Source organism: Leopardus geoffroyi, chromosome A1, assembly GCF_018350155.1.
Source record: "Leopardus geoffroyi isolate Oge1 chromosome A1, O.geoffroyi_Oge1_pat1.0, whole genome shotgun sequence".
NCBI lineage: Eukaryota > Metazoa > Chordata > Mammalia > Carnivora > Felidae > Leopardus > Leopardus geoffroyi.
The window spans coordinates 146,661,643-146,682,082 of record NC_059326.1 but is presented as its reverse complement, the minus strand read 5'-3'; the positions used below and the strand labels follow the sequence as shown (position 1 = coordinate 146,682,082).

The 20,440-nt window shown below is 38.7% G+C and overlaps 1 protein-coding gene across 1 annotated transcript in view; it reads right to left on the bottom strand.

Moving 5' to 3' along the window:
* XRCC4 (X-ray repair cross complementing 4) overlaps window positions 1–20,440 on the bottom strand; it is a 316,828-nt gene that overhangs the window by 26,262 nt on the left and 270,126 nt on the right. The window contains exon 9 of the transcript XR_006716996.1: window positions 1,730–1,779. The gene's annotated coding sequence lies outside the window, so the exon portion shown is untranslated. The remainder of the gene's footprint in view (window positions 1–1,729; window positions 1,780–20,440) is intronic.

The window sequence follows — 20,440 nt, the reverse complement described above, 5'->3', positions numbered from 1 at the left end:
TAGCCAAGGCGTCTCTGAATGCTCAAGGATTGTTTTCAAACCAGATTGATAAGAGGCTAAAAAGACCCAGTCTAAGTTTGCTGGACCTTATCTTTTTCTCCTTAAAATGCCTACTGCACTGTGAATGTGAAACACAACTAGGTAAAAATGAAATCAAACGTGGTCAAAATAAACATGTTTTCCCTTACCAAGATGAATATTACTGTGATTTTTTAGTAGCAGAAGCAATGACAAAGTTGAGATGTGCATCAGGTGGACGAAGGAGAAACTATGGGTAAGACCCATGGGCTACAGAGAGAGAACAAAGCTCCCTCTTGTTCCAGAGGGGAGGGCACTGCCTAGGGACATGTCCACTAGGTGGCGATTCATCTCTTATATTCATCCTAAAATTGAAGGCCTGATCTGCTAAACATTATAATGGGTGTGAGAAAGGAAAATATGGATCATTTACTTTAAAAATCACTTTTCTCTGAAAATCAGTTTTGAATAATGGTGAGAACTATCCAGATACCTCTTTTAGGGTGAAAATTGAGTCCTACCATTTTGGAAGATTTCATAATCAAGGTTCTGAGTATTAGAGTTGAAGAACTTTGAAGCTGAAAGCAATCTTAGAAGTCATCCCAACAATTATCCTTGCTTTGCAAATGAAAACACCGAGGACCAAAAATATCAAATCATTTGCCTAAGATTACAGTATTACACAGTAAGAGAACCAGAATTAGACTCTATATCACTTGAGTCATCCTGGTCCAGGTTAAAAGCCTTTGTCAATAAAGGTGCCTATATGTCTGTTAAATTGTAGGCACAGTCCTAGATCCTAGGGATGCAAAAATAGCACTCGTCTTCAATCACCCCTTATAGTATGGTTGGAGAAACAAAGAATTGAATAGGCAATAGCAATGCAGAGTGCATTAAATAAGGGCTGGTGATGGTGTCTGCCTGGTTCCAGAGCAGAATGTGTCATAGGACAAAGAAGCACAGGCCCTTAGAAAAGCGAGGCAACACTGAGTGTTTGGGAGAGGAGGTGACTTCAGAAGCTGGCTAGGGACTCTAACAAAGGCAAAGGTTAGGTATCACAAGCCAGCGGTTTGCTGAGACGTAAGACACATAGTGCCAGCAGTTAACCACAGGCGGTGCCATAACCCCTAGCTCCAGGACCCACGTTGGAGTCAGGTTGCCTCACAAATCACAAGCCCAGGCAAGTGGGTAGAGACCAGAAGATGGGCAGGATGCAGTAAGCTAGAGGGCCAGGCAAAGTAGTGAGGAAAACACCTTGATAAGGAAGCTGAACAGCAGTTGATCAGATAACAGAGTAAGGATACAAGAATCTGGTATGCAAGTCAATTTTGTACTAGTCAAGAAGCTTCTGATACATGTTTTGCTGGGACAAGAAAAAGTTCCAAGACATGAGAAGCTCAGAATCTGTTGGCAAGTTCTACACAAGTAGAACTCCATTCATTCTTTCTGTTTCTCTTGATAAAGCTATACAGAGAGAGATTCCATTTACTCACCTGGCAAGTGCACCCAGCCATGGCATTATTCTCATCAAAAGCTTAATGAAACCAGTATGCAAGATCTCAAAAACTCATGCCCATCTTAAAACATATTTAGGAAGGCTGATGAAAGGGAGAGGAGGGAAGGTATAAGATAGAATAGGTACCTGGCCCCTTTTGAAAAGAAACTGTCTTGGAGTCCATTTATGGAGAATCTCTAGTTGTGCAAAACTTACCACATACATGCGGCCAGAAACAGTTTCCAATCGAGAGGAAGCACTGGGTCCTGGGAAAGACAGAAGCAAAACCGTGGAGTAAATTGTGTGTGAGGAAGACAAGTTCTTCCTTTATCCCAGAAAATGAATGCCAGCTCAGGCCAAGAGTAACCCACTCCTGCACACATTGTGCCTGTAGATGTTGCAATATTTGCCTGTTTTCTCTTTCAGGGAATGAGCTTTTCAGACTCCAAAGAGATGCCCCAAAGAGATGTTCAGTCTCAAATCTGAACAATGTAAACATGGTGAAGCAAGGCACCACTAGGGCAAAACAGAATTTTCTGTTGGATGCTGACTATATTCATTATCTCTAACTTTTGTCTTGAAATGTTTCACTCAAACCAAATATAAATCTTGGCTGGTTGTTGGTTTGAATTTACCAGGACTGTTCAAATTTGTCTGGAATATGGCATTTACTTAGAATATTAATTTCTGAAGATATGATTTACTATGTCCTTATCCTCCAAAAACACTATGGGATTATTTTATTATTATTATTACGTTTATTTATTGGTTTTGAGAGTGAGAACACAAATGGGGGAGGGGCAGAGAGAAGGAGAGACAGAATTCCAAGAAGGCTCTATGCCATCAGGACAGAGTCTGATGCGGGGCTCAAACTCACAAACTGTGAGATCATGACCTGAGCCAAGATCAAGAAGTGGACGTTTAACTGACTGAGACACCCAGGTGCCCCTGGGATCATTTTAATGAATAACTCAATATGTCATGGGTCTTGGGAAGGGCTCATGTGTTGCTGACCCTTCTAAATTTTTTTTAATGTTTATTTATTTTTTTGAGGGAGACAGAGACAGAATGTGAGTGGGTTAGGGGCAGAGAGAGAGAGGGAGACACAGAATTTGAAGCAGGCTCCAGGCTCCAAGCCATCAGCACAGAGCCCAATGCGGGGCTCGAACTCACAGAGCTGTGAGATCATGACCTGAGCTGAAGTCAGACGCTCAACCGACTGAGCCACCCAGGCGCCCCAATGACACTTCTATTTCTTTACCGATATAAGATATGATATTTTGTCTTATAATCGCTCATTAGTTTTATGTTTCATACTTTTCTTCATTACATTTCACAATACCAAAAAAAAAAAGGTTTAAAAAATGTTATGGTCTATGTTTTTAAATCTGTGAGCCCCTTCAAAAAACTCAGTGAAGTGCTAGCAAACTCAATAGTGGTATTCCATGAGATTCACTGGCAATGAAAAACTAGTTTTCAACCATGCAATAATTTCTTTTTTTTAGTTACACTTTAAAGGTAAAATATTTTAATGTATATTTCCACTGTCTCTGTTCAGTGACTTGAAAACACTTCACAAATATATTTTTGCTTTCCCTAGACTCCTGACACCCAGGTGAGCCCAGTTAACCATATCATATAAATTAAGACAATGGGAATTTTGAAATTAATTTTTTCATGTTTAAACTCTACCTTTTGATCTCTCATTTCTTAGTTTTGGACTTTCTCTCTGAGGAATGTGTTCCTGGCATAGTGCTATCTGCCATTCATTCATTTCAGAAAAGTTAGTTGATTTCTCCAAAAGCATTTATCCTCTGTTAACCTACTCCAGGTCTGTTAGTGACAGACCATGAGACTCGGGAGCTCCAGATCCGTATTCGCTACACCAGATCTGAGTTTTTAATCCTTTCCTGAATGTTCTGCTAGTTTAAACTGGTTTCCCCGTCTCCCTTTGTTAGACTGTGTATGTATCTCCTCTATACAATACCAGAAACAATCCATGCGAGTCTTACACTGCCAAGTTTAGATTCAATCAAAATTTGTGGTTTTTGTTTCAAACCAACTTGAACCTTTGGTGTTTGGGACTGTTTAATGTTGGCACAGTTTTCTTCCTGTTTCCAAGAATGACCTATTATTAGGCTCAAAGTCTTCTTGCCTATCTAGCAAGTTCTTAGAAAGCAAATTATCATTTAGTGTGTGAATTTAGTAGGTTAAACATTCAGGATAATGAAATAAAGTGTGGAGGAATCTAATAAGGAACACAAAGAAAATGTACTTGAGAAAAATCATTTGTATTTAACAAAAGTCCAAAATATCCAGAAATAGCTTAAAATTTTATATATTTAAAATACTAAAGAGGAAAAAAACCTAGTCCTTTTTTTAAATAACTTTTTTAATGTTTTTATTTATTTTTGAGAGAGAGAGAGAGGGAGAGGGAGAGAGACAGAGAATCTGAAGCAGGCTTTGTGGTGTCAGTGCAAAGCTTGACATGGGGCTCAGACCCACAAACCATGACATCATGACCTGAACCCAAGTCAGATGCTCAACCAACTGAGCCATCCAGGCGCTCAAAACCTAGCCCTTAAAATTGACCTCAAAGGGTTTTACTGTCAGGGAAAGTCTGAAATAATTTTATTTAGTTTATTGAGAAAAAAAAAAGTCAGGTTAGAAATCAGGATATACACATGAAAATTTTCCCTGCTAATAACCAACTACTATATAAAAGTTTTTAACCTTTGCTACTAATTTAACATTTTTTAATAGATAAGTTAATTAGTTAGTCCATTTGTTTGTTTATTTATATATTTTGAGAGAGGGGGGTGCAAGTGAGTGACGGTCAGAGACAGAGAGAGAAAATTCCAGGAGGGGCAGAGTGGGAGAGAAGGAGAGAGAGAGAGAGAGAGAGAGAGAAAAGAGAAATGGGACTCACCTGAAGCAGGGTTCAGGTTCACCTGAAGTGGAGCTCATGCTCACCCAAAGCAGGGCTTGACCTCACCCAATGTAGGGCTCGTACTCACAAACTATGAGATCATGACCTGAGCCAAAGTCAGATGCTTAATGACTGAGCCACCCAAGGCGCCCTGAGTACCTTTTACTTTTTAATACCAAAATACTTTATTGAATGGAATGGTGCAAATGTAGGAAGAAAGCAGAGGTGCATATTTTGGTGACGCGTGCAGGTGGCACGTGTGAGTACACTGCATTACTCACCGTGAGGAGTTCTTCCCATGGCCTGTAAGGAGGCCTCATGGAGGCTTTACCTCTACTGTCACTGCCTCCCAGCGTGTGCTTGTCAGAGACATACGTGATGCCAGATTTTGAACCCGTGTCTTGCATAAGTTCATGACACAATCATCCATCTTTAAAATGGATTTTATCTGCTTATTTAGATAACGCGTCTCAAGGAAGTCAAACAAACTATCAGTAGATAGTTTTACGACTGCAGCAGTAACAGATTCACACATTAACTAGGTGTTGCACACATCCCATTGCAGTCAGCCTGCTTTCCCACTATTAGGGTCAGCTTTATTTATATTCTGAAGCAACTTTATCTACATTTTCGGTACTGGGGTCCTGGTAGTGGTTTTGGGGCACCTGCAAGGAGGTTGTGGTCATCATACCAGGTACATGAGAAGAGGTGGCAGCTGCCTGGTATTGGACTGCTGGGGACTTTGTGAGAATTTGAGCATAAGACATGGTAGTCAAGTGAGGGCATGGCTATGAGCGGCTGATGAGGTGCAAGGTTCGGGGTTCTGGCCAAGCACAGCTGAAGAAGGAAACTCCAGTCATTCTCCGCATGTAGCATCTACCCACTCACTAAAATTTTTATGCTGGTTTCAACTGTCAGAAGACAATAACAGACTTGTGTTTCTGGTGATGATGGAGAAACAGGAACCAGATAAATCCCTTTCTCTAAAACAATTAGAAGACCTAACAAAATATGTGAAACAATAATTATAAGACCTTGGACAACAAAAGTCACAGGATCATTATCTCATAGAAGGGCACAAAGTGGGGGACTTATTGCCTGGAGGTAGTTTACAGGCCACAGAACAGGACAGTGTGAAATGTACAAAGAACACTGGTTTTACTGACTTGAGGTAGAGAGATCAGAGTTTAGTAACGCCAAGAAAGTTAAAATTCATGGGACAGAGTACCAGAGGAAGGAAATGCACACAGAGAGAGGGAGAAGAAGAGAGAAAGTGAGAGGGAGAGGGGGAGAGAGAGAAAAAGAGAGAGAGAGAGAGAGAGAGAGAGAGAGAGAGATGCAGAGAGTGAGTGAACTCTCTAGAGATCGATAGAGGGGTCCCCTGGAGTCTTGGTCTGAGTCTACACAACTATTCAGGAAAACAAGACAGGGAAAGAATCTCTAGGAAGCAGTAAGCTAAAGAGCTGCCTGAGCTCACACAAGGCTGGGAACATTTCTAGTTTTTACCAATTAGAGGAGAATGATCTTGTAGTACACAGAGACTTGGGTACAGTCCTTGAAGAGTATTGCCTTAGTCCTGGGGCTACATTAGCCCTACACTAAAGGTTGCTCTAGACATGCCCTAACAAAGCTTAAAAGCAAGACAAGAAAGGATTCAGCCAATTTCCAGCATCTTGACTGCATGCCAGAAAAATGCTCCTTAAAGGGAAACAACAAAATCTAGCAAACAGTGATGTAAATTTCATAACAACTGCTACCCAATCAAAATTTACCAGTCATGAAAAGAAGCAGAGAAATATTATTAAAAGCTAGGAGAAAATTAATTATGGGCACAAACACATATGTAATGGAGATGATGGAATTAACATACAAACCAGGCCATTAAAACAGCATCATCAATACACTTTCAGATTCAACAAGGTGAAGGAAATGTGAACATGAGGATGAGAGAAAAAGAAGTTATAAAAATTCTCAACTAGCCTGCCTACAGATGAAAACTGGAGTATTAGAAATTAAAAAAAAAAAATCATGGGCGGGATTAATGGTTGATTAGATACTGTAGAAGAAAATCTCAGCAAGCTTGAACTGGTAGTAATGGAAAGCATCCTAAGTGAAGCAGACAGGAAGAGCTAAAATAATCTCACTGAGCTGGGACACTATCAATAGGTCAAATGTACAGAGAATTACAGTTCCAGGCGAAGGGGAGAAAACAGAACAAAAAAATATATATATATTTTTTCAACGTTTATTTATTTTTGGGACAGAGAGAGACAGAGCATGAATGGGGGAGGGGCAGAGAGAGAGGGAGACACAGAATCGGAAACAGGCTCCAGGCTCTGAGCCATCAGCCCAGAGCCCGACGCGGGGCTCGAACTCACGGACCGCGAGATCGTGACCTGGTTGAAGTCGGACGCTTAACCGACTGCGCCACCCAGGTGCCCCCAAAAAAATATTTTAAGAAATAAATATAACATTTTTCAAATGTGTTGAAACTATAATCCCACAGATCAAAGAATCTAATTACCTCCAAGCAGGAAAAACAAGGAAAATCCAATCAAGGGATCTCATAATCAAATGCTGATAATCAATGAGAAAGAGAAAACGTTCAAAGAATCTAGAGAGAATGACATATGGCAGAAAAGCAATATAAAGGATCACAGATTTCCCAGCAGAAACCACAAATTCCATAAGACAGACACACTTCTCTAAACTGCTAAAAGGCAAAAAAACAAAACTAAACAAAAACAAAAACCAAAAACAAACAAACAAACAAAAAAACACATCATAGACAGAGGTATAAAGATAAGCAGACTTCTTGTCAGAAACTATGCAAGCCAGTAAACAAAGCGGCTATAACCTGTAAAGTCCTGGAAGAAAGAACTATCAACATAGAATTAATTCTACATCCAGTGAAAATATATTTCAAAAAGCAAGGTTAAATAAAGACTGTTTTCAGACAAATAAATGTTGAGAGAATTCATTATCAGTAGACCCAAAACAAAACAAATATGTTACAGGAAGTTCTTCAGACAGAAGGAAAATGATATCAAAATAAAATCTGGATCTGTACAAAGGAATGAGGACTGTCAGGAATGGTGAATATAAAATATGTTTTTTCTCATTTCTCACATGTTAAGACAATGAAATGTTTAAAGCAAAAGTAATAGCAATGCATTGTGGAGTTTAGAATATATAGAGAATATCTATAACACGTATAAATGACAGAAAGATCTGTTTGCAGAATATAGGAATCATTCCTATGAATTAATAAAAAAATTAAATTTCTCACAAAAGAGAGAACACAAATGGTCCATGAGCATTCAAAAAGATTCCCAAGAGAAAATAGAGAAATGCAGCTCAATATCATGATGGGATTTTAAAATCCCATAGTGGGAACCTAAAATCCACCAATTGGCTAAAATTAGAAAGTTTGACAACATTTGGTGTTGGTGACAATATATAGAAATAGAGACTGCTGGTTTAAGTACTGTGGGGGAAAATGCACGGGCTAGTAAAATTCTACTCATAAGTATCGTCTGTAAAGAAATTCTTGAGTGTGTATACTGGGAGATCTATACAAGAACATGCGTCATGACAATCTCTGTAGTACTAAAAACTTAGAAACTGAAATGTATGCTGACAATCAAATGGAAAAATTAATTACAGTATAGTCTTACAATGATACCCTGTACACCACTGGGGGGGGGGGGACAATTTATAGTTACATGCAACAGTGTAAATAAATCACAGAACCATAACTTTAAACAGAAATAGTAAGTCACCTACTATTTATCATTTATATGATACAATGCCAAAACCAGGACAAACTAAATAAAATATTATTGTCTTTCCACTAGATTCTTCAGTATATTTATCACAGCAATACTAAAGTCCCTATGTGATATATCTTACATTTGGCTGTCTCTGCATCTGATTCTGTTGACCATCTGATTTCTCCTCTTGACTGTGGCCCCAATATTTTTACCACTTGGCCTAACCCAAGTTGTGTGCCCAGTATTGTGTGCACAAGAAACTGCACAAGAAGAATATTTGCCTCTAGAATAAGGCATGCACTATTGCCATCATGGCACCAATATAAACACTGAGTCAATCTTCTCTACAGATCAGCTGGGTCTTGGCTTTGTTACAGTTTTAGTTATTTAGTTCACCATTGGATTCAAGTGACTTGATGGAGGAATCAGGACCTTCCCTTAGGTAGGACCTCAGATCTGAGCAGTTACATAATTCCAGAGCTCTTTGTACACTAGAGCCCAGTCTCCAGTTCTTTGAATGTGGGATTTATCTCTTTGCTTTACAGCTTGTGAAAGTCAGATTTTCAGGATTCTAAAGAGTTCCCTTTGCTCTCTAGGGCTGTGATTCGCCTTCTGTGTCTGGCCCTAGCCTTGAGAAGGCTGAGATGATGCATTTAGTGCAGGCCTTAGCAGTCTTGAAGAGCTTTCACCCTCCTGCCAGGCTCCCAACCTTCAGAGATACTACCTTGCTCTCAAGGAGGGCCTGGAGATCCCCAGAGGCATTTCTCTTCATTCTCCTGGCCTGACTCCAGCCTTCAGCAGTTTACCCAGTGCACTCAGGGAAGCCCAGGGGAAAGAGTTGGTGGGTAGGTGGAGACTTGCTCTGGGTTTGGACTCCTTGAGATCTTAAACTGTTCAACCAGATCACCTGCAGCTGTTTTTTTGTTACTCCCTTCTGTGACAGATTTCTCTTCCCATTGCGCAGTAGACATTAAAGTAGCCACAGATCTCGTTTCCTGAAAATGGCTAATTACCTCCTAGATTGTAGTCCACTGAGCTTTCTTAAATCTTCAGAACTCTGATTAGTTTTAAATACCCGAACTGTGTAAGTTATCTGGGCTGTCCTCATCATTAGGTAGGAATGACAAACTTAGGACTTACTAAATTGTAAGTGGAAGCGAAAGATGAAGTTTAAGTTTTGAAAAGGATTTGCACATGGGCCCTTTAAAAAACTGCATGGTTTTGTTACTGAATTAAAAAGCATTGCACAATCATTATGAAAACTCAAATTATATGAAATTTACAAAAATCTCAGATACATAAATATTGAACATTTCTTAGATCCACCCTCTGGACTAATTGTATGTAAGAGTTTGTTGTAGTACTACTCTAAATAGTGAACACAATTTCTAATTGCAAAAACTATGTGATTCACCAAGACTGATTTTAAACACAACTGTGTAAGTTCCTTGAGGTGAGTTAACACTATTCATTCCTATATGCAATTAGGATAGATGGTGTCTCCAAACAAAAGCACTGCTCTAAACATTTATGAACAGCACATAATAACTTTTCTATTCTCTTTTCTCAGCAAGTCTTGACCCTAGCTTCATCTTATGATAACAACATTTCATGACAGCAAAATAATAATGTACACGTTCACTGAAGATCTGCACACATCAAAGAGAAACAGGTTTAGCCAAAAGAAAATTGTAATCAAATTAATGTGTATGTTTGACGGATGCTGTGTTGAGAGAATCTGTGGAAGTTAATACCATTGGGCTGTCTTGTTAATGCAGAGATTGGCATGTATTAGAGTTCTCTAGAGAAATAAAACCACTAGGACATATATATGTAGGAACTGACTCATGCTGTTCTGGAGGTCAATAAGACACAAAAATTGCTCTCTGTAAGCTGGAAACCCAGGAAAGGTGGTGGTGTCATTCAGTCTGACTTTGAAGGCCTGAGAACCCAGGGAGCTGATGGTCTAAGTGGTTCTAGAGGCCAAAGGGTTGAGAACAGCAGGGAGGGGAGTTGCTAAGTCCCAGAGTCCAAAGGCTATAGAACAAGGGGCCCCAATGTCTGAGGACAGGAGATAAGGGATGTCTCAACTCAAGAAGAGAGAATTTTCCCTTCCTCTGCTTTTTAGTTTTAGGTCCTAAAAAGATTGGATGATGCCTAACCACATTGGCTGGACCTTCTTTACTTAGCCTAGCGATTCAAATGCTAATCTCTTCCAAAACACCCTCACAGACACACCTGAAAATAATGTTTTATCAGCTATTTGCTAGGAAGCCCAGTTAAGTTGACACATACAATTAACCATCACAGAGCATGACTGAGGCTGAGAAAAGAGAAAGCCATTCACTTCTCTGAAAAAACTGTAGATATAAAAATATCATCCGTGCTTTGTTCACTTTTGTTGACAACTTAAACATTAGTTTATGAACTTATTTGAAGACAACATTTTTTTTTCTGAGGAATTCAAATGAATAATAAGTTTAGCATATTTCAGGAACTCTAAGAAAAATTATAAGCAATGCTTGGGACACTGGGTGGTTCAGTGGTTAAGGTCTGACTCTTGATTTCAACTCAGGTCATGATCACATGGGTATGGGCTTCTGAGATCAAGCCTTGCTGGCCTGCTCGCACTGTTGGGATTCTCTCCCTCTCTCTCTGCCCCACCCACATGCTTTCTCTATCTCCCTTAAAATAAATAAATAAACTTAAAAAAAAAAAAAAAAAGAAACACTCAATAGTCATGATTAAAAGACAAAGTTTGTGGTTGTGTGATGGCACACCCCAATATATATTTCAGGTTTGGTGACCCATAAGTCACAAAAGCACATTGCTTTTCTTAAGGAAGCAGTTTAACTCCTAAAAGATTGTCTCAGTGTATGTCTATTTCATTGCTTATTCCATTGAATTGTACAGCAAACCTTAACAGCTTATGTTACTGAATCACTTACAAACATGCAGATAACCACTCTTTACCATACTAGGTGTTGTGCTAAGTGCTGTGGGTGGTGGGATAGGAAAGCGAATAAAATCAAATGCAATTCTTGCCCTTATGCTGTTTATACATTACTTGGAAAGATAGATACTGTTCCAATAATCACAATGAATAATGAAAAATTACAAGTGGAGATAAGTACTCTCCTAAAAAGGAATGTGTTTTATAAAGACATGTTATAGGAGAATCTGACCTAGACTGAGATTCTCAGAAAGGGCTTCTTTGAATCTGAGATCTAAAGCATGAATGGGAATTAACTAACTGAGTGGAAGATGTCTGGTTTAGATGAAGCGTAGGTAAAGGCCACGTGTTCAGTATTGCTTTAGGGACTTAAGACTAGTATACCTGAGAGGCATAAATTGAGGGAGATGATGACTTGAGATGGGGCAGTGAGGCATGCAGAGGTCTGACCATGTAGAGCTTTAAGAGATTTAAATGTTCTAGTCTTTATCCTAAGAAAAACAAGAAGCAATTAGAGGGGGGGTTGGGGCAGTATGGGGGAAAGAATTTGGAGTGACTTGACTAGAATAACATTTCAAAAATATCACCCTATTTTCAATATGGGGAAAGTCTGCAAGGTGTCAGCATGAATGTAGGGAGACCAGGTAATAAATTTTGCCAGGTAGACTTGGTGGAAGTCTTTTACCACAATCTTAACAATCAAAAATGAAGCAAATAAGCTATGATTTGAGACATTTAAGAGGCACAATTGATATAACTTGATGATGGATTTGAATTGGGGAGATAAAGAGGAAGGAAACATTAAGGATCACTTTTAGAATTTGATTGGATGGTAAAGCCATTAGCTGAGATGGGAAACACCATAATAGTCCTTAGCAGAAGATCACGAATTTGATCTCAGATATTTTAAGTATGTAAAGCATTTTAAGTAAATTGTCAAATAAGCAATTATATTTATAGGTCTGGAGTTTAGAGGAAATATTCTGACTAAATACAGAGTAGTAAGATGGATATCTAAAGTATGAAGAAGGAGGAAGTTACAGAGTATAGGGTGATAAGAAAACAAAACACGACAAGACAAGACAAAACTATGGCCATACATAGTTTTTCAAAAGTGCAGTGTCTCCCTCCTGACATGATGCCCTGAGAAGGACACATCACTTCTGTGAGATTTCTCCCCCAAAGCATTCCCTGACTCTAATCATAAGGAAACAAGAGATGACCAAAAGTAAGGGACATTCTACAAAATCATGGGCTTATATCTTTCTTTTTTTTTTAATACTCTTTTTTATTAATTTTTTAAATGTTTATTTATTTTTGAGAGAGACAGAGAGACAGAGCACAAGCAGGGGATGCACAAAGAGAGAGGGACACAGAAGCTGAAGCAGGCTCCAGGTTTTGAGCTGTCAGCACAGAGCCCGATGTGGGGCTCAAACTCACGAACCGTGAGATCATGACCTGGGCTGAACTTGGACACTTAACCAACTGAGCCACCCAGAAGCCCCATTTGAAGACTCAAGGTCAAAAAAAATTAAAGGAAGCAGAAAGAACTGTTCCAGATTAAATAAGTCTAAAGAGACATAAAAACTAAATGCAGTAAATGATGCTGAATTGTATCCTGGACCTCTGTAGTGGTACAAGGGAAAGTGGTGATAAAATCTCATGGCATAAATAGCCAATCATTCACCACTTTATTATAAATGACAAAACCACTCAAACTTATTCATTACTGTACACTTAGTGACTATCAGCCAAAGTGCTTTACATACATAGGTACTTAAATATTTTCTAAAATAAGGAATACATGAATAAAAAGTGTATTTTTGGTGAATTTTTACATCTATTTGTTGCTATCTCATTTTCTGAATTTGGTTGGTTTTTCAGCCAGTTGCTATTTCCATTTCCTGAGCTAATTGGTTCCTATACAATTTTAAGTGGGGAGAGGGTGTACTTGACTATTGCTAATCCTCCCACTGTCCCCTACTTCCTCTCCCCTGATGACTAAGCCAATGACTTTCAAACCCATAGTCACCCCATGGGCACACTCATAAGATTGAGAAATTCAATAAAGTTCACAACCAGGAGAAAGTGTGTAATCCAGCAAGAGCTGGGTTTTTGTTGTTGTTGTTGTTTGTTTGTTTGTTTGTTTGTTTCCCATTGAGTCACTATAGGTATCATTGCTCCAAATTCCAATAGGCTTTCATAACCTTGACCTGGAGAGCTGCATAATAACTTTTGTTAAAAATAAGCTAGCTTGTTTGTACCTGATAAGGGCTGTCGTTTTCTATAGGTAGTGGGACCATTTTGATTGATCTGAGTATCCCCTACCAGCATTGAACACAGTATCTTACACATGGTAGAATCTGTGTTATAAACACACACACACACACACACACACACACACACACACACGCACACACGCACGCACCAGAGAATACATTTACTGTCCATGCACCACACATGACAATAAAGACATCAACTGATCTCGTAGGTTTCCTTTCTGTAAAACAGAAGGTGGTTGGGTTGATTAGTAGAAACCTTCACTATGTTTTATTTAATTGTGCCACAGTAAAGGGGTCTGTATCTCCAATTGAACAGACAATTTACGCTTCATTAAATTCTCCTCTCATTTCTGCACTTCAGGTACTTCAATTAGATGGCAGCTCTATTTTGAATGACTCGTTCAAGCGTGACAAGATGCCAGTGAGGATCTGGAGAAGCAACAGAATTAAAAGCACCCTTTACATCTGGAAGACACTACCTCTCACTTCGTATAATGCTCAATTGAACCCTATGGCTCATAAATATTCATAAGCCTGAAAAAATATCTTAGATAAATGAACAGACATCACAGAATTCCTTGATGGGAGGTTCAACTAATGCTTCAAAATTAGAAATTTATTTTTACAGAAGTGAAATGTTTGCCTCATCTGGCACAGTTGGGGACTAAGTGGCCTAGAGATCTATTTATTTTTAATTACAGTATGCATAGAATATTAACCCTTTGGTGATTAAATATGACCCATCAATATGTAAAGCTTGCAAGATATAAAGCTTAAGATTTTTTATTTTCTGACATTGAATGATATACTATATATATGAATATTTTTTTTGAAATAAGTTTAATTTCATTCCAAATATGATCTATGTTTTTACATTTATATATAAACTTAAATTTACACAAATAAGGAAGGTTGAAATATGCAGGGATATGATTTTATGTAAGCTCCTTTACTATTATCATAACTTCATAGGGAATCAAATAGTCTGTAGTTTCACTGGTGAAAAGCTGAGAATCTTAATTTTTTTTCTTTGAAGATAAATATGAAAAATATTACTACCTTCTTTTAAGGGAAGCATTTATGGTATTTTTATTTATTTTCATGAGTCAACAAAGTCACACAAAATGATTCTTCTCATCTTATCATTTCAGTAGACATAATCATTTTCCAAAATATAGCCTTGATGACTGGATGTTTGTACTCCTTAAAAAAGAAAGTTTCCCTTTTCTCTGGGGTTTCTTCATCACTTTGCGTATTGTGTGGTCAAATACCTTCCCCAGTTCATTCTCTAACTTGCTGACATCCAGATTCTCTGGAAATGGAGCTAGTAACTATGACACTCTTTGTATTTATATTTTCTCTTTCAAGATGGAAACTAGGGGTTTTAAAAAGCAGTTTAAACGCATTTCTTGGTAGCAAAGGTTAATTCCAGGAGAAATTCCACGGAAACACGGAGGCTTTCAGAGAAAGATGGAGAAACAGAGAAGCCAGCTGAGATGGGTATCAGTGATGCTCATGGATTGAACCGTAGCTGATGGAAATTATTCAGCAGCAACCTTAAATTTCACTTTCCTCTATGGATAGGGAAACATTTTTTTTTTAAATGACAATTGCCTCTTTAGTTTATGTACTATCTGGCATGCATGAAGCCACTGAATTGTGTCTTGTGGGTTGCAGGAGCCATTGCTCTCCCCCCTTCCTGCCCCACATGTACTTTCTTCAAACATCTTTTTTTCCCCCTTAAGCAAAGAAAATCTCCCTGCTCTCCATTTTTGCTTGGACTCCCACACACGCTGTTAACCGTTCCCCAAACATAGATGGCAGACAGGCTTGGAATCTCCAACTGGTGCTTTCTCACAAGATCTCTTCTCTTTAAATATTGTGATTTATTCTTCTGAAGAGAAATTGTCCCTTTCTGGGGCTTTTCCTCTCACTAGTGACTGGTTATTTTTGAAACTTGCCATTTTGGCAGTAATAGTCTCCAGTGATAAAGTATACATTGATGGAATGGCCAAGTGTACAGTTAAAAAAAAAAAAAAGCCTCACAATTTATGTTTCTCTCATGTGGCTTCCTTTAAGTGAAGAGAAAAGGGTCAAAGATGTAAAGAAACAAAAAGCAAACTCACCAATAACCTCTGACTGAAGGAAGGAAGCATATGTGAAGAGGAATACAACAATTTCTTCAATTCTTTATCACGCACAATTTTCTTGCTTTGCCACTAAGCCAAGAAAGGTGTGGCCAGTGTTGTTCTCAGGTGTAGGATTATTTCAGACTATGGTTTGGCCTTGTGCATGCAGGCATGGAGTAAGGACACTGAAAATTCATAATGCCTTTTGAAAATCAAGAAGTTTGGGGTGCCTGTGTGACTCAGTAGATTTAGCATCAGAATCTTGATTTCAGGACAGGTCATGATCTGAAGGTCATGAGACAGTTCCCCACATTGGGCTCCGTGCTAGATTCTCTCCCTCTCCCTCTCCCTAGTCCCCACCCCGCTCTCATGCATGTGCTTTAAATAAATAAATAAATAAACAAATAAACAAATAAACAAATAAATAAATACAATAACAACAAAAGAAAACAAGAATGTTCTTTACCGTGTGTGTGTGTGTGTGTGTGTGTGTGTGGTCGGGGGTGGTGATGAGGTGGACTTCCCTTTGTCACAGGAGCAACTATTTCCAACATGAGATCATATAAAAAATAATCTAGCATGATTTCAAAATTATATAAGGCTTTTACTTAAAAAAGAAAAGTTTTTTTTTTTTAATTTTTTTTTTCAACGTTTATTTATTTTTGGGACAGAGAGAGACAGAGCATGAACGGGGGAGGGGCAGAGAGAGAGGGAGACACAGAATCGGAAACAGGCTCCAGGCTCTGAGCCATCAGCCCAGAGCCTGACGCAGGGCTCGAACTCACGGACCGCGAGATCGTGACCTGGCTGAAGTCGGACGCTTAACCGACTGCGCCACCCAGGCGCCCCAAAAAAGAAAAGTTTTAATATAGAGGACGAAGTACACGATGGAGAGATTATCCAGAAACTATAAAAACCTCACACTTTGGATCTGTCACTATTAACTGCACCTTTTTATTTTTCTTTTAATTTTTTAATATTTATTCATTTTTGAGAGACAGAGACAGAGTGTAAGTGGGGCAGGGGCAGAGAGACAGGGAGACACAGAATTCAAAGCAGGCTCCAGGCTCTGAGGTGTCAGCACAGAGCCCAACACAGGGCTTGAACTCACGGACTCTGAGATCATGATCTGAGCCAAAGTCGGACACCTAACTGACTGAGCCACTCAGGCACTCGCTCCTAACCACACCTTTCTTTATAAAATATGTTTCCTTAGAATCAAGTGTAGTTTTCCTTCTAATACTAGTATTTTTCATTAGATAGATCTATATAGAGATATCTATTATGTGTTTATATATATGGAATTCCATATAGGATAAGATTCTCTCTATATATATACATGTAATAGAGCTCTCTATGTAACTATGTTATAGAGATATCTACACAACTATATATATATATATGTAGAGAGAGGAGGGAATCAATAGACAAAGTTTCACAGATATGGATTCTAATTAATTTCCTCTTGAACTAGCTTTCTATACACGTGTGTGTGTGAGCACATTTGTACATCCTGCCTTTATTAACACTGGTGTTCACCAAAGGTTTTTGATTTCCTTCTTACAGGCACAAGGTAGGATAGCACTTCTCTGCCCCTTTGAAGTAAGATGAGGCCACGTGACTTGCTTGGCCAGTGAAATGTGAGCACAAGTGGGATGTTTCACACCAAAGTGGAAATTTGAAGAGCCAGTGTTCATCTCATCACGTTTCCTTTCCATCCGTCACTGTGCCATAATGACATGGAGTCTCTGTCAGTCTGGGCTCCTGAATGATCTGGATAAGCAGAGACTCCTGGCAGCCTTTGTTGGGCATACAGTATTACCAAGAAACATATTTTTTGGCAAAACCACTGAGATACAGACTTTGTTTGTTACCACAACACAATCTAGTCCAGGGGTTTGCATAATTTTTCATAACGGGTCAGATAGTAAATATTCCTCTTTTTATTTTTTTAACAAATCTTAAAAAAATTCTTCATTTCCAGATCGCATAAAAATAAGCTGCAGACCAGATTTGGCTTGTGGGCCTTAGTTTTCCAATGCCCTAATCTCATTTATGCTGACTGTAAAAGGCATTTACCTTCTCTCTGCATCATTTTCTTGCTGCAAAATAGAACACAAGTGTCCTAATTATACTCTCTGTGTTTCCCTGAGAGTAAAAGAAGAAATGTACACAAAATTACTTAGAAAAAAGGTAATGTGGGGCACCTGGGTGGCTCAGTCTGTTAAGCATCCGACTTTGGCTCAGGTCATGATCTCACAGCTAGTGACTTCAAGCCCCGCGTCGGACTCTGTGCTGACAGCTCAGAGCCTGAAGCCTGCTTCGGATTCTGTGTCTCCCTCTCTCTCTCTCACTCTGCTCCTCCCCGCCGCTCACACTCTATCTCTCTCTCAAAAAATAAACATTAAAAAAAATTTGTTTTAACAAAAAAGTAATGTTATATGCTATGTGAAATGTTATTATTTCACCATAAATAATGATACAGAACAATACTTCCAAACAAAAAAGTTAGAGAGAAACCAATTTTCTCCATTGTATTCTATTTATTATAATGTAGATAGCCTATTTCAAACAGAACCTCTGCCATGCCACAGCCCAACACTTCCCAAGGTGTGCTTTGTAGATTACCCATCCTGTAGGAAGGTACACACACACACACACACACACACACACACAAACACACACACGGTTCTTTATATGCATAAATTCAGGCAATTCTATGTACTTTTTAACATAGTATCTATCAATATCCATCGGAATTTCTCTTCAACCCAAGACACTTTGGGCAGGCTTGCATTGCCTCTACCTGGTACTGAGCTCCTTGAAGTTAAGTCACTGCTAGCTTAACTAGTCAACTTATCCTCTTCCTCCAAGTTCTGCATTTGCCCAGCTTTATGAGCCAGCTCTTGGTTGACAACATCTCTGGACATGCATGGCGCTTTTGGGCCTGAGTACCAGTTGTCGGCAATGGTAAAAATTAATTTCATGCTGAGGTATGTAACTGCCACAGATGTAAGTTCTCTGGCTTTAAAATGTAACACTAGGGAGGAAAACACTATATGAGAAAGGCAGAAGAAATGTTTTTGGTTATTTGAGTTCTTACCTTTCTAGACCAATTGTTCCATAAGAATCAAGAGCATTTGCAGTAGCACTCTCTAAAGAGCTTCAGGCTTTAAAAAGCAACAAATCAAGCCCTAGAGAGACCTGGTCGTCTATGATTGACATTATGTTACATTGGATTGCTTCACTTTCATGTGTGATAATCATCTTGATTTGCTATGTTATCCAAACCTAATTCAGTATGCAGCCCTAGAATGAGTAACAAATGTTTCCCATTTAGAACTGCATTACAATGTTTTACATCAGCAAATCCAAGAAAGGGGGAATTATGAGACAATAAAGAAATTAAAAGCTAAATTAAATATGCTTCAGATTTATATCTACATATATTTATATTACATATATTTTTCATATATAGCTATACATAATTTTATTATGTGGCTGGAAAGAAACTTGAGAAATGTGTTAACTATGCCAGAATAGATATTTCTACTTCAATTTACATGGAATTATAAAATGTTATACTTATTATGATTTTGGTGATTTTCCACAAGATATAATATGGGGAAAAAGTGATAGAGTATAATGTTTAAGGTGAGCAGTAATGGTCTATTCCATGAATAGATATTGCCTCCAAATGAAATGTTCTGAAGTTCTTCATGCATTCCCATCCTTCCTGCCCTGAATCACCCAAATCAAAGTACCAGGGTAATAGCACCTGATCTCAAGTAAGAATTTTCCACCAAGTAACACTGATATTCGAGGGAAGTTACTTAACCACAATGAACCTCATTCACCTAGAAAATGTGGTTATCCCTCTCCCTGAACCCGATGTGAAGGTACTTCTAGATAATGAATATGTAAGCTCCTACATGAGGACTGGCATGAGTTACATTACATGCTTAATGCTTAATAAATTTGGGTCAGTCATATGTTTGAACCGAATTATCAGTAATTCAAAATGCACAAAATAATTGTCCCTTTAAAACCAGGACCATAGAGCCGGTGCTAAGGAGTGAAAATGTGTTTCCTGGCCATGCTTGAGCTGCAAATGAACAGAAAGCCAGACTCAAACAAACTTAAACTCTGATAAAAATGTATTTCCCCCTACCTCAAGTGGCAGTTAAAGGTAGTCGGGCTTTCAGGTCTGGTCATCATACATCGAGGTTCTTTCCTTTCTCCTCTGTTGTCTACAACCTTAACTTTATCTCAAGTCTCCTTCTGCAGTGAGAGTGAAAGTAGCTCCTTGCAACCATATGGTGAAGTCTCTCCACTGAGTCTGACTGGGCCAATTTAGGTTATGGATTGCAGAGCAAATGACAGCCAGGGGAATGTTGTATTCCGACTGGCTTAAACACTGGTTCCCCAAGCAATGCTAGCAAGGAAGGTAGAATTATTGTAATAGGCTGGGTCAAATCAGAAGCTGCCTCTAGAATTAGGGTCACCTCCCAAACCACATGGCTGCTGCATGTGAGGGCATCAACCATAATATCCCTGTAGCCGCCTTTCTCTAGAAGACTTATAGAGATCTTTTAAAATAATCCAATAGTCACCATGTCACTTTCAAAAACCAAAAACTCATTCAATTTTGAGTCAGAAGCTTATAATTTAAAAAGTTATATTCTCTTACCTGATTTATCCAAACTAATCATGCAAATTAGTCCAGACCATGCAAATGGAAAGAAATATAGCTCATTTTGAGAGAAACCAGGCATTAGGAGAGAAGGTGGGTTTTTTTGTTTGTTTGTCTTTTGTTTTTCCTTGTTAGGAATTACATGGTAGTACTGTATCCCAAAACAGA